This window comes from Tamandua tetradactyla, chromosome 1 (genome assembly GCF_023851605.1).
Source record: "Tamandua tetradactyla isolate mTamTet1 chromosome 1, mTamTet1.pri, whole genome shotgun sequence".
Taxonomy (NCBI): domain Eukaryota; kingdom Metazoa; phylum Chordata; class Mammalia; order Pilosa; family Myrmecophagidae; genus Tamandua; species Tamandua tetradactyla.
In genome coordinates, this window is record NC_135327.1 from 143266842 (window position 1) to 143282322 (window position 15481).

Genomic DNA, 15481 nt, shown 5'->3' on the forward strand with positions numbered 1-15481 from the left:
TGATAGGTAGAATGTCTAACTGAAGCTTGCATAGGAATGACCTCTAGAGTAGACTCTCAAATCTATTGCCATTGATATCTTATTTGTCCCACTTCTTTTCCCCCTTTTGGTAAGGATGGCATTGTTGATCCCATGGTGCCAGGGCCAGGGTCATCCTTGGGAGTTATCTCCCACACTGCCTGGGAGGCTTTCACCTTTCTTCCTTTGGCCTCAAAGAGTAGGTGAAGTTCTAAAATACAATGTCTTCCTTACCCTTACCCCTGATCGGGTTCATTCTTATCTCTAAATCCTAGGTTATACATATTTAAAACAGCCTCTCAAAATCCAGAAATAACAACTACCACTCCTAAATATATGTGACTGCTCTAAGAGCTTACAATTTAGGTGCCAGTTTTTTTTTGGTAAGTATTTTCTAAATTAGATCATACAATATTTGCTCTTTTGTTTCTGGCTTATTTTGCCTCACCAAATGTCCCACAGTTTCATTCACATCATTGCATGCCTCTCAACTTCATTCCTTATTGTAGCAGCACAATGTTCGATTCATATGTATACAGCATTGTTCTCTAATCTACTTCTCAGTCAGTGAATCTTTCAGCCCCTTCCATCTACTGGGCCTCATGTATAATGTCCAAAGTCAATGGTCTGTGCACACCCTCAATTTAAAATAATTTCACTGTTCCCAAGAGAAAGATAACCAATGAACACACCCTCACCAAATAGAAAATCCAAACCTTCCCCTAATTCTTGTCCCTTCCCCTATTTGAACCCCTGGTATTACTGCAGTACCGCTGATGTTTTCCTGTTAAACATAGCCCATAGCATGGAATAGCATTTTCCCCCCATACCCTGAAGTTATACATTCTTTGTATAAGATTCATACCTTTGCAATTGTTCATGCAAGAACTTATTTATATTTGCAGTGCTAGTCAGTGGGACATATGCGTCTATACAACCCTTTTCAATTATGTTTACCTTCAATATGGTAATATTACTTATAGACCCGGTAGTGAACTGCCTTCACTTCTTAATTCCCTTACACTCAAGTTCAATCTCATTAGCTAACGGTTCACACCACTCAAACTTCCGTGTATCTCTAAGTTCCCTATATTCTGTAGTATAAGCCTTTGATTTTACCTTTACCATGATCATAAAATTGTAATCATATAATATCTATCCTTTTGTGTCTGGCTTATTTCACTCAGCACTACGTACTTAAGGTTCTTCCATCTTGTCATGTGCTTCAGGACATCATTTCATCCTACTGCTGCTTAATATTCCATATCTATATACCCACATTTTATTAATCCACTTGTCTGTTGATGGGTACTTGGATTGTTTCCATCTTTTGGCGATTGTAAATAATGCTACTATGAACACTGGTGTGGAAATCTGTTTGTGTCACTGCTTTCAGCTCTTCTGGGTATATACCAAGTAGTGGTATTGCTGGGTCATAGGGCAACTTGATATTTAGTTTCCTAAGGAACTGCCAGACTATCTTCCATAGTGGCTGCACCATTATACATTTTCACCAGCAGTGCATAAGTGTCCCGATTTCTCCACATCCTCTCCAACATTTCTAGTTTCCTGTTTGTTTAATAGCAGCCATTCCTATAGGTGTGAGGTGGCATCTCATTGTAGTCTTAATCTGCATTTCCCTTATAGCTAATGAGAATGAACATCTCTTCATGTGCTTTTTAGCCATCTATATTTGCTCTTCAGAAAATGTCTATTCATATCTTTTTTTCATGTTTTTTTTTATTAATTAAAAAAAACTAACTAACACAACATTTAGAAATCATTCCATTCTACATATGCAATCAGTAATTCTTAATATCATCACATAGGTGTATGGTCATCATTTCTTAGTACATATGCATCGATTTAGAGAAAGAAATAGCAAGACAACAGAAAAAGAAATAAAATGATAATATAGAGAGAAAATAAAAATAAAAATAAAAAGTACGAAAATATATAAGAAAAAAAACTATAGCTCAGATGCAGCTTCATTCAGTGTTTTAACATAATTACATTACAATTAGGTAGTATTGTGCTGACCATTTTTTTTTTTTTTTTTTTTAGAAATCATACCATTCTACATATGCAATCAGTAATTCTTAACATCATCACATAGATGCATGATCATCGTTTCTTAGTACATTTGCATCGGTTTAGAAGAACTAGCAATATAACCGAAAAAGATATAGAATGTTAATATAGAGAAAAAAAATAAAAGTAATAATAGTAAGAACAAAACAAAACAAAAACCTATAGCTCGGATGCAGCTTCATTCAGTGTTTTAACATGATTACTTTACAATTAGGTATTATTGTGCTGTCCATTTTTGAGTTTTTGTATCTAGTCCTATTGCACAGTCTGTATCCCATCAGCTCCAATTACCCATTATCTTACCCTGTTTCTAACTCCTGCTGAACTCTGTTACCAATGACATATTCCAAGTTTATTCTCGAGTGTCGATTCACATCATTGGGACCATACAGTATTTGTCTTTTAGTTTTTGGCTAGACTCACTCAGCATAATGTTCTCTAGGTCCATCCATGTTATTACATGCTTCATAAGTTTATCCTGCCTTAAAGCTGCATAATATTCCATCATATGTATATACCACAGTTTGTTTAGCCACTCGTCTGTTGATGGACATTTTGGCTGTTTCCATCTCTTTGCAATTGTAAATAACGCTGCTATAAACATTGGTGTGCAAATGTCCGTTTGAGTTTTTGCCCTTAATTCCTTTGTGTAGATTCCCAGCAATGGTATTGCTGGGTCGTATGGCAGTTCTATATTCAGATTTTTGAGGAACCGCCAAACTGCCCTGCACAGTGGTTGCACCATTTGACATTCCCACCAACAGTGGATAAGTGTGCTCTATTCATATCTTTAGCCCATTTTATAACTGGGTTGTTTGTTCATCTGCTGTTGAGTTGTATGATTTCTTCATGTATACAGGATGTCAAACCTTTATCCGATGTGTGATTTCCAAATATTCTTTCCCATTGAATTGACTGCCTCTTCACATTTTTGGGAAAGTCTTTTGAGGCACTAAAGCATTTGATTTTGAGGAGTTCCCATTTATCTATTTTTTCTTTTGTTGCTTATGCTTTGGGTGTAATGTTTAGGAAGCTACGTCCTATTACTAGGTCTTGAAGATGTTTCCCTACATTTTCTTCTAAGGGTTTTATGGTACTGGCTCTTCTATTTTGTTTTTTGATCCAATTTGAGTTAATTTTTGTATATGGTGTAAGGTAAGGGTCCTCTTTCATTCTTCTGGCTATTGATGTCCAGTTCTTAACATGCCCATTTATTGAAAAGACTATTTTGTCACAGTTCAGTGGATTTGGGGGCCTTGTTGAAGATCAGTCGACCACAGATTTGGTGGCCTATTTCTGTGCTCTTGATTCAATTCCATTGGTCAATACTTCTATCTTTGTGCCCGTACCACACTGTTTTGACCACTGTGGCTTTATAATAAGTTTTAAAATCAGAGAGTGTTAATCCTCCCACTTTGTTCTTCTTTTTTAGGATGCTTTTAGCTATTGAAGTCTCTTTCCTTTCCAGATGAATTTGGTAACTACCTTTTCCAAGTCTTCAAAGTAGGTTCTTGGACTTTTGATTGGTACTGCATTGAATCTGTAGATCAATTTTGGTAGAATTGACATCTTTTGCCTCCCTATCCATGAGCATGGAATGTCTTTCCACCTATTTAGATCTTGTTTGATTTCTTTTAGCAATGCTATGTAGAAATCCTTTATATCCCTGGTTGAGTTCATTCCTAGATACTGATTCTTGGCATGGGCAGGCACTGGGAATCGAACCCAGGTCTCTGGCATGGCAGGCAAGAATTCTACCACTAAGCTACTGTTGCACTGCCCTTTAGTTGCTATTTTGAATGGATTTTTTTCCTTAATTGACTCCTCAGTAAGGTCATTGCTTGTGTATGGAAATATTACTGGTTTTTGCACATTAATTTTATATCCTGCCACTTTGTTTATTAGCTCAAGTAATTTTGTTGTAGATCTCTCAGGATTTTCCAATTATAGTATTATGTTGTCTGCAAATAATGAAAGTTTTACTTGTTCCTTTCCAATTTGGATGGCTTTTATTTCTTTCTCCTGCCTGATTGCTCTAGCTAGAACTTCTAGTACAATGCTGAATAATAGTGGCAATACAGGGCATCCTTGTCTCATTCCCTATCTTAAGGGGAAAGCTTTCAGCCTCTCACCATCAAGTATGATGATGGCAATGGGTTTTTCATATATGCCCTTTATAATATTGAGGAAGTCAACTTTGATTCCTACTTTTTGAAGTGTTTCTGTCAGAAAAGGATGTTAAATTTTGTCAAATGCTTTTTCAGCATCAATTGAAAGGATCATATGACTTTTCCCTTTTGATTTGTTAATATGCTATATTACATTAACTGATTTTCTTGTATTGAACCATCCTTGCATTCCTGGTATATACCCCACTTGGTCATGGTGTGTAATTCTTTTAATGGGCTGCTGGATTCTATTTGCTAATATTTTGTTGAGAACTTTTGCATCTATGTTCATTAGGGAGATTGGTCTTTAGTTTTCCTTTCTTGTAGCATCTTTACCTGGCTTTGGTAGTAAAGGGATGTTAGAGTCATAAAATGAGTTAGGTAGTGTTCCTTTTTCTTCAATTTTTTGGAAAAAAGATGAGCAGGATTGATGTTAGTTATTTTTGGAATGTTTGCTAAAATTCCCCTATGAAGCCACCTGGCTGTAAGGTTTTCTTTGTAGGGAAATTTTTGATGACTGATTGAATCTCTTTACTTATGATTGGTTTGTTGAGATCTTCTATGTTTTCTTGAGTCATTGTAGCCTGTTTGTGTTTCCAGGAATTTATCCACTTTCATCTAATTGCCTAGTTTGTTGGAATATAGTTGTTCATACTATCCTCATGATCCTTTTTATTTCTTCAAGGTCTGTGATAATGAGTCCCCATCTCATTTCTGATTTTATTTGCATCCTCTCTCTTTTTTTTCTTGTCAGCCTTGCTAGTGACCCATCGATTTTATTGACTTTCTCAAAGAACCAACTTTTTGTTTTATTGATTCTTTCTATTTTTCTTTTGTTCTCCCATTCATATAATTCTGCTTTAATCTTTGTATTTCTCTTCTCCTATTTGCTTTGGGGTTAGTTTACTGTTCTTTCTCAAGTTCCTCCAGGTGAGCAGTTAAGTCCTCAATTTTTGCTCTTTCTTCTTTTTTTAATATAGGTAGTTAGGGCAATAAATTTCCCTCTCAACACAACCTTTGCTGCATCCCTTAAGTTCTGATATGTTATATTCTTGTTTCCATTTGTTTCCAGATAGGTACTGATTTCTCTAGCAATTTCTTCTTTAACCCACTCATTGTTTAAGAGTGTGTTATTCATCATGCCTTTTTTTTTTTTTCTTTGCATGGGCAGGCACGGGAATTGAACCCAGGTCTCTGGCATGGAAGGTGAGAACTCTGTCTGCTGATCCATCATGGCCTGTCCAAGAGTGTGTTATTTAATCTCCATATATTTGTGAAGGTTCTTGTTCTTTGTGGTTATTGATTTCCACCTTCATTCCATTGTGATCACAGAAAGTACCTTGAATAATTTCAGTATTCTAAAATTATAAAGACCTATTTTGTGCCCCAGTATATGATCTATCTTGGAGAATGTTCTGTGAGTACTAGAGAAAATGTATATCCTGGTATTTTGGGGTGTAACGACCATATATGTCTGTTAGGCCTAATTAATTTATCAAATTGTTTAAGTCCTCTATGTCCTTGTTGATCCCTTGTCTGGTTGCTCTATCTATAGAGGAGACTGGTGTATTGATGTCTCCTACTCTTTTTTTTTTTCAAACAGGCAAGTTTTATTATCAAATGTAATGATTCTACAAAAACTCAATAGTATTGTAGAAAGTATTACTGTCTATATTAAAGTCTTTCAAAGCTTTGGGTAGACAGCATCTTAAGGCATCCAGTATAAAGAATTTATTTTTTCTGATCTTAAGTGCCAGTTACCACTAATTTTCACACAAAACTTTTTTTCTACTGCAGTTAAAGGGCCATTCCTGGTCAGTTGAAGAGGGAAATGTTTGGCTTTCCAGTCAAGGTAAGGTGTTAATGAAAGTAATGCAAAGTAAATAAAATAGCAGCCACATAAATCTGCATGGCACTGCATACAAGCAAAGGACAATACAGTAACTTAAAGAAACATGTGCATTTAGTTAATCAGTTCCTATTTTCCTCTTTGGGATGTCTCCTACTCTTATTGTTGAAACATCTATCAGTCCCTTCAGTTTTGTCAAAGTCTGTCTTATGTACTTTGGAGCTCCTTGATTGGGAGTGTAAATATGATTGTTATTTCTTGTTGGTGAATTGTGCCCTTTATTAATATATAGTGACCTTCTTTGTCTCTTATGTTATCTTTATATTTAAAGTCTATTTTGTCTGATAATAGTATAGTTACGCCTTTCTTTTGGTTACAGCTTGCATGAAATATCTTTTCCATTCTTTCACTTTCAATGCATTTATATCCTTGTGTCTAAGATGAGTGTCTTGTAATCAGCATATAGATGGATTATATTTTTTAATCCATTATGTCAATCTGTATCTTTTAGTTGGTAAGTTTAGTCCATTAACATTCAAAATTATTACTGTAAAGCCATTTCTTGAATCCACTATCTTATCCTTTGGGTTTTAATTGTCAGATCTGAATATTCTTTTCCCTCTTTCTCTTTTTATCCTTTAAGTTACCCTTACTGGTACTCTTCAATCTTGTGCCCTCCTCCAGACCCCCCTCTCCTGTCTCTTTTATTTTTCAGCCAGCAGAACTCCCTTTAGTATTTCTTATAGGGCTGGTCTCTTGTTGACATATTCTCTTAGTCTTTGTCTGTGAAAAATTTTAATCTCTCCCTCAGCTTGAAGGACAATTTGGCTGGGTACAGAATTCTTGGTTGGAAGTCTTTCTTAAACATATATATCAGATATACCTTAAGCATATCATATCAGTGCCTTCACGCCTCCATAGTGCCAGCTGAGTAGTCTGAGTTTAGTCTTATGTGGTTTCCCTTGCACGTAGTAGATTGTTTTTCTCTTGCTGCTTTCAGGATTTTCTGCTTCTCTTCAACATTAGACAGATTGATTTATATGTTTCTTGGGAAAGGCCTATTTGAATTTATTCTATTTGGATCTCATTGGGCTTTGAACAAAAGCACTTTTTATTTGAGGCAAGGAGTCTGGTTGAAAGGAACACAACTCCAAGTAGTCAAAACCCAACTGTTGGTAGCACTATTTTGACATTATAGATTTTTTTCTCCTTGGTCAGAAAGGGGTATTTAACTTTGATTTCCTATTTGGGTCCCCCCAAAAAAGGGTGTGGTGTATGTGGAAAGAAAACTGGAAGAAACTTCTAACTCTCAGATACTGCTCTTTAGACCCCACCATCCAGCTGGGTTAGTTATCAGGTTGCTAATGCACTGCTGAGGAACTTGGGTCACGCCACAATTGCAAGAGAAAAGGAGGGGGCGGGCCACAGTGGCTCAGCAGGCAGGAATGTTTGCCCGCGATGCCAGAGGACCCGGGTTCGATTCCTGGTGCCTGCCCATGTAAAAAAAAAAAAAAAAGAAAAGAAAAAAGGAGGCAGGAAAAACCAGAGCAGGTCACTTGGGGAAGAGACAACATTTACGGCTTCAAAACTCAGTAGTGAAGGGGTAATCCTTGTGGGAGGAAGCACTCACCAAGGCACAGACCCTCCAGTTCCTGTTGTACCTGAGTAAGTCACATCCACTTAGTTCAAAGTCAGAAACCTGAAAGTTCTCAGCGATGTGTTCAGGTGTCACAGACTTGGGGACCAACACCATATTCCTCTGCCTAGGGGAATAGGATTAGTACCTGGCCTATGGTTTTATTATGCTTGGTTGTGACTGCTTTGATCTTGGGATCCTCTAGTAGGGAGGGATCCTCAGGCTTGGCCCAGGGCCTGTCAGGAAAGCCAAGTGGACTATAGACAGTCACCATGAAGCCTTTGGACTGACAGTACTGGAATAACTTCTCTTGAATTAGGTACAGGTGACACTCAATCTGGTTAATGACAAGCTTATATTTTAAGCCAGGTTTATTTAAGATCCTCTAGATTTGGAGATGGTTGAAGTTAGATACTCCAATAGCTCTGACCAGCCTTTCATTCACCAGCTCTTCCATGGCTGCACATGTCCATAAAATCAGTGCCACTGGGAATTGCATTACCTGCCACATCCAAGCAGAAAGACTCTTTCCCAGACTGAAGGAGTCACTGAGTAAGATAGAGGTCCAGTAATCCAGCTTGAGGTCACTAAAGCTCCTTTCACCAAGATTTTCTCTGGCAGGCTCCTTTCACCAGGATTTTCTCAAGGTATGTGCACCAAAGCTTGCTGACAATAAAGAGGTCCTCATGCTTCACCATCTGCTCTTTGAACGTTTCCTGGATGGCCACCCCCACCTCATTCTCATTCTGGTACACATGGGTGCAGTTGATGTGGTGGTACCCAACATCAATGGCTACCTTCACAGCCTCTGTCACTTTACCTGGAGGGGACTTCCAAGTGCCCAGCTGCAGGATGGACATCTTGGTGCCTTTGCAGAGCATAATGTGGTTAGCATGGCCACTAGACTCCATAGACCCTGACCCAGAACTATGCCTCCTTCAGCTTTTTTTTTTTAATCTGAAAACATTTTAAGCTCTCCCTCATTTGAAAGACTCTCGCCAGATATAAAATTCTTGGGTGGCAGTTGTTTTCCTACAGCACTTTAAGTATTTCAGCCCACTAACTTCATGCCTCCCTGGATTCTGATAAGAAGTTGGCACTCAGTCTTATTGAGGCTCCTTTGTATGTAACATGCTGCTTTCCTCTTGGAGTTTTCAGAACTCTTTGTTTTTGGCATTCGATAGTGTAATCACTATATTATGGGGTGTATTTTTATTCAGGCTTATTCTCTCTTCTGTTCTCTTACCTTCTTGGATGTGCATCCCACATTTGCTAAGTTTGGGAAGTTCTCTGTCATTACTTCTTTAAGTATTCCTTCTGACTGTTTCTCTCCTCTCCTGGGACTCCTATGACATATATATTGGTGTGCTTGAAGGTGTCCCATAGCTGTCTTAGGTTACATTCCCTTTTAATATTTCTTTTTTTTTCTCTTCCTCATCCTGACTCACTTCAAGTATCATGTCTTCAAGTTCACTGATTCTTTCTTCTACCAGCTCTATTCTGCTCTTGAGATCCTCTTGGGTATTTTTCACTTCAGTTATTGTGGTCTTCAACTCCAGTAGTTCCATTTGGTTCCTTTTTTTTTTTTTTACATGGGCAGGCACTGGGAATCGAACCCGGGTCCTCTGGCATCGCAGGCAGGCATTCCTGCCTGCTGAGCCACCGTGGCCCGCCTTTTTTTTTTTTTTTTTTTTCATTTGGTTCCTTTTTAAACCTTCTTTCTCTTTCCTTTGACTCCCATATTGTTCATTCATCATTTTCCCGATATCCTGTAGCTCTTTCTCTCTACTTTCCTTCATCTCCTTAAGTATTTTAAAGATCATTTTTAAAAAGTGCTTTAAGTATGTTCACATTCTTGTCTTCTTCATTGGTGTTTTGTGTTGCTATCCTCTTCCTTTATATTGGCCATCATTTCCTGTTTCTTTGTCTTGTACATTTTTGTTGAACACTGTATATTTTAATATTTTACAATATAAACTCTGGGATTTACTCCCTCGGATGTCAGTTTCCTGGTTTTGTGATCAGCAGGTGATAAGATAGAGATTTGCTTGAGCTTTGGCCCTCCTACCAGGAAAGTCTGCCCAAGGCAAATGTACTGTGCAGGGTTTTCCTTGTATTACTGGGTCTTTGTCTTGTCCTGGGCTTTTATTTCTTTAATTGTTTTGGAGTTCCCTGTTTATAAGAGATTTAGTTGTTCCCTCCGTTTTCCAGGGGAAAGACCTCCTTCTCCCAGGTATTTGAAGCCATCAGGCCTTTGTCACAGACTGTCTGCCTTTATAGTTTTACACATTCCTTTTGTTGTCTCACACTGTTTTTGCCTGAACAGCAAATTTTATTAGGAGGGTCACCCTGGGAAGGACTTTCCCAATTTGGTCTTTCCTAGGTAAAATAGGGCCAGGGACCCATGAAAGGGGCACAGACCTGCTCCAAATATCTTTGGAGTGGATCAAGAAGGGCACCAAAAACTTCTCTGATGGCTCCCCATAGCTGAACTTTCCTGGCCTTCCCAGCAAATGCAGCCCTTCAGCTAACTTTCCCAGGCCTGAGGAAGCCCTGCATCTTTTTATCTTTATCGCCTCTGCCTCAGTCCAGGGAGGGTTGAAAGAATGGCTGCCCTTAGAGCAGGGACCCAGGGATCCGAATTTGTAATCAAAAGCTGTTATAAGTGATCAGCCATGCACACACACACACACACACACACACACACACACACACACACACACACACCATTCTTGCAGAAGAGGATTTTTATGTTCCTTTCTGGTTAGGAACAGTTGGCCAGGGGCCAGACCCTGTGGTAGCTTGCAGCCAGAGGAGGGGAGGGGGAGCAGCGAGGTAGGCACCAGTAGCTACTCTGCAGGGAAAGCAATTTACAGTTCTTTACCATAAGTTAGCCTCTTTATCCCACTCTTTCTTGGTTACTGAACAGTGTTCTTCTGGCCTCTGGACTTCCAAAATAGTTGTTTCAGACAGTTCCTGCTTATTTAATAGTTGTTTTGGTGGGTGGATTGAGTCCTAGAGCTCCCTATTCTGCCACCTACCCCACAAGTCCTCTTTTCCCCATTTTTCAATTGGGTGATTTGTCTTTTCGTTGTTGAGTTGAAGTGTTTCTTTATATATTCTGAATATTAGACTCTTATAGAATACATGGTTTCCAAAATTTTTCTCCCATTCTGTAGGTTGTCTTTTTACTTTCATGATGAAGTCCTTTGGTGTGCTCACGTTCTTAACTTTGTTGAGGTCCCCTGTATTTATTTTCATTGTTGCTTGTGCTTTGGGTCTAAAGTCTAAGAAGCTGTTGCCTAACACAAAGTCCTGTAGCTGTTTCCCCAAGTTTTCTTCTAGGAGTTTTGCTTTGATTCTTATATTTAGGTCTTTGATCCATTTTGACTTATTTTTTGTACATGGTGTGAGGTAGGGTTTGACCTGAGGGCTACCTGTTAAGACACTCAGGAAATAGAAAAGAAAGAACCTTAGATGAGACATCTCAGTGAATTTGGATTCAAATGATATTTTCATTGTTGGCCTGGGATTCTGAGCTACTGCTACATGTTGTAGCATGCATGTAGCATTAAAGTGCTCCTATGGCAGAGGCATTTATTGCTCATCACATATCTATATGCTTCTCCAGATATCCCAGGCTCTTTGTAGTTACATGAGGTTATGTTCTGTCCTATCACCGAGAGAAGTGACAGATAACATTTCCAGGCTGAAGCACAGACTTCTCCATGCATTCTTTTCTTCTACTGCCAGGATGGTAGAGGTCAAAGCTCATGATACAACTCAACATGTCAGAGCCTCTATTAACCAATATTCTTTTTTTTTTTTTTTTTTATTTTAATATTTTTTTTTATTAATTAAAAAAAGAATTAACAAAACAATTAGAAATCATTCCAATCTACATGTACAATCAGTAATTCTTAATAACATCACATAGTTGCATATTCATCATTTCTTAGTACATTTGCATCGATTTAGAAAAAGAAATAAAAAGACAACAGAATAAGAATTAAAACAATAATAGAAAGAAAAAAAAACAAAAACAAAAAACCTATACCTCACATGCAGCTTCATTCAGTGTTTTAACATAATTGCATTACAATTGGGTAGTATTGTGCTGTCCATTTCTGAGTTTTTATATCCAGTCCCGTTGTACAGTCTGTATCCCTTCATCTCCAATTATCCCTTCTCTTTTTTTTTTTTTTTTTAATTAACGGAAAAAAAGAAATTAACCCAACATTTAGAGATCATACCATTCTACACATGCAATCATTAATTCTTAACATCATCACATAGATGCATGATCATCATTTCTTAGTACATTTGCATTGGTTTAGAAGAACTAGCAACATAACCGAAAAAGATATAGAATGTTAATATAGAGAAAAGAAATAAAAGTAATAGTAAAAGAAAAAACCAAACAAAAAAAACCCTATAGCTCAGATGCAGCTTCATTCAGTGTTTTAACATGATTACTTTACACTTAGGTATTATTGTGCTGTCCATTTTTGAGTTTTTGTATCTAGTCCTGTTGCACAATCTGTATCCCTTCAGCTCCAATTACCCATTATCTTACCCTGTTTCTAACTCCTGCTGGACTCTGTTACCAATGACATATTCCAAGTTTATTCTCGAATGTCCGTTCACATCAGTGGGACTATACAGTATTTGTCCTTTAGTTTTTGGCTAGACTCACTCAGCATAATGTTCTCTAGGTCCATCCATGTTATTACATGCTTCATACGTTTATCTTGTCTTAAAGCTGCATAATATTCCATCGCATGTATATACCACAGTTTGTTTAGCCATTCTTCTGTTGATGGACATTTTGGCTGTTTCCATCTCTTTGCAATTGTAAATAACGCTGCTATAAACATTGGTGTGCAAATGTCCGTTTGTGTCTTTGCCCTTAAGTCCTTTGAGTAGATACCTAGCAATGGTATTGCTGGGTCGTATGGCAATTCTATATTCAGCTTTTTGAGGAACCGCCAAACTGCCTTCCACAGTGGTTGCACCATTTGACATTCCCACCAACAGTGGATAAGTGTGCCTCTTTCTCCGCATCCTCTCCAGCACTTGTCATTTTCTGTTTTGTTGATAATGGCCATTCTGGTGGGTGTGAGATGATATCTCATTGTGGTTTTGATTTGCATTTCTCTAATGGCCAGGGACATTGAGCATCTCTTCATGTGAACCAATATTCTTGAGATGAATTCTCTTTTTGCCACCTCCCATCCCACCACCAGTGGGTTGGTTATAAATGAAAGCAAGTACTAAACTTTTATTGTGTTCAGCCAAGATTCTTGGGTTAATTTGTTACTGCAGCTTAGTTTACTCTAATATAGCTGCTTTTCTAGATCTTATTTTAAAAGGAAAATCCTTATGGAGAAAGGCTGAGCAGTCTGAGTTATGCAGTCCTGAAATGAACAATGGAGGTTTTGCCAGGGTACTTTTGCTTAATGTGCCCCAGTGTTTTTTGACTCCATCAAATTGTCACTGTTCCTTCTGGGAGTGGGCAAGGAGGAAATGAGGAAGAGCCCTGGTCAATTAGGGGTTGTTATCTGACAGTTCCCTTCTGGTTTGTCTTCTTATTCACCAATCTCCTCCTGGGATTTCAGGCTTGCTAAACATACGGTACAAATCAGGGGAATTATTCATTGTGGCTTTCATTTGAGTGAGCTAGTTTCCGCTCTAAGAAGGGTCTTAACAAAACAGGAAGTTTTTCTTGGATCCAAAATTGGAACCCTGCCTTCTGACATTAGTTTTACCAACTTCTGCAAAACCTCTATTTTTTCCTACTTCCCTGTCAAATGGTAGGGCAAACAGAAAACACTAGATAAAGCCAGAAAATGCTGATTAGTAGTTAGGGCTGACTGAATTTGGGGGAAGAAAGGGAGGGCAAAATAACCACCTGACCAGCTAGACCTGACCTGTCTCCTGTCATTGACTGCTTTATATCCTACCCCTACTCAATTTTGGCCTTGGCAAAGAGGTGGGAGGGGAGGGAAAAGGAAGGACCAGGGAACACTGGGGACAACTGGTAGCTACTGTAGTAATCCGTGACATATGTATCACCCACTAGATTCTACTCTGGGTCTCTTGTTCTCAATACCTGCCACATAGTGGCCACCCAAGACTACTTGAAGGAATATTTAATTCTCATAGCTATTTTATAATAGGGATGGGGATTAGGAAAATCAAATGTAATTAATTTCCATTTCACAGGATGGAGGAAATGGAAAACATTAAAAATTCAAGTTACTTTCACAGGGCCACATAGGGGTCAATTAAAAGGTAGAACTAAATCCAAGTCTCTAATTTGTTTTCTTTAAACTGTATGATAGTTAAGATTTAAAGCCCTGTCCTCATCTCATCAAAACACATAGTGGTACATAGAGGTCAGTTATTATCAGTACCATCCTGTAATGTCAATAATCATCATGGAATTCTACATTTATGATGTGTTACTTATGTGTCTACATTTGTTTTATCAAACTTCATCAGGAAAGATATCAAAATTCTAAAAGTGGTTACCATTAGTGATGAAATTTCATGATGCTAATTTTTAAGTTCTTAAATTTGATTTGTGTTTTCTATCATTTCCCCTAGAATAAACATATATTACCTGTGGTATCAAAAAATTGATTGAGGAGGTAAAACTGCCTCTAGTTTTCAACACTTAAATAGAGAAGTTCAGTGAGCTTCTTGTTCAGCCCTTTGAATTATCAGCTAGGTTTGGGTTGGTAAACCAGGAAGGGAATTGTGGTAGAAACTGCTAGTTGTCCTCCAGTCTGTATTTCTGTTTTTACAGGTAATAGAATTTTTAACTGGACACATAGTCAGACAGCTAAAGACTAGATTCCCAGCCTCTCTTGCAACTAGGTGTGGCTCTTGCATGGGAGTAAAAGTGAAGAATGTAACATCTGTATTGCTGCCTATAATGAGGAGCATGTCTTCACCTTCCAGTTTGTTGGAATTTGGATGTGAGGGTGGGAGCAGGAGCAGCTGTCTTGAACTATGAAATGGAAGCCAATGAAAGACACTGAGTGCCTGACACAGCTGAAATATCAGTGTATTTTGAGTCTCTTTTGTATCCTAGGTAATACCAAATGTAATATTTAGCAGAACAGTGTTCTGACTCCTGAACTGAAAATGAATGTGTTCTTTGAAAAGATCTTACAATTTAGTTAGTGAAGCTTTCTTTTGTATATAGGCCCAAAGATTAAATTCTCCCTCAGTGATTAAGAGCAGCTCTGCTCTATTCATGGAAGTCTGCAACTCACTCAGCTTCTAAAGATTAAAACAATACCTGATTGAATTCTGGATATATTTCATGGTTTTGTCTGAGAATTCTCTCACAACTCCCAAAGACATTCTCTGATACATGGTCAAGGATCTTTATTTTCTTTCATTTTTGCCATTTTTCAAATGAGGAATATGAAAAGTTGCACAACAGCAGTAGGATTTAAATGTTATCTGATTCTAAACCCATTTTGTTTCCAGTCCTCACTGACCAGTTTGTCCAGGAGGCTGGAAAAGTAATCTGAAAGCATTTCAGTCTTGTCAGCATCTTTACTGAGTAGTTTGTTATTTGCAGTAAACAGTTGTAAATTCCCAGAACCACAGACACACCCGTATTAAAACGTTAATTACTAAAATGCCTTGTAAAGCCAAATGTAAATGAACAGTAAATTGATGTCCAAATGGAACTCTCTCTGC

The 15481-nt window shown here is 37.9% G+C and overlaps 1 long non-coding RNA gene and 1 pseudogene across 6 annotated transcripts in view; both read right to left on the reverse strand.

The window, feature by feature from the left end:
• The window catches only part of LOC143684443 (uncharacterized), a 131697-nt gene that overhangs the window by 87538 nt on the left and 28678 nt on the right, over nucleotides 1-15481 (reverse strand). The window lies entirely within an intron of this gene.
• LOC143686745 (aldo-keto reductase family 1 member B1 pseudogene) lies at nucleotides 7664-9342 on the reverse strand (annotated as a pseudogene).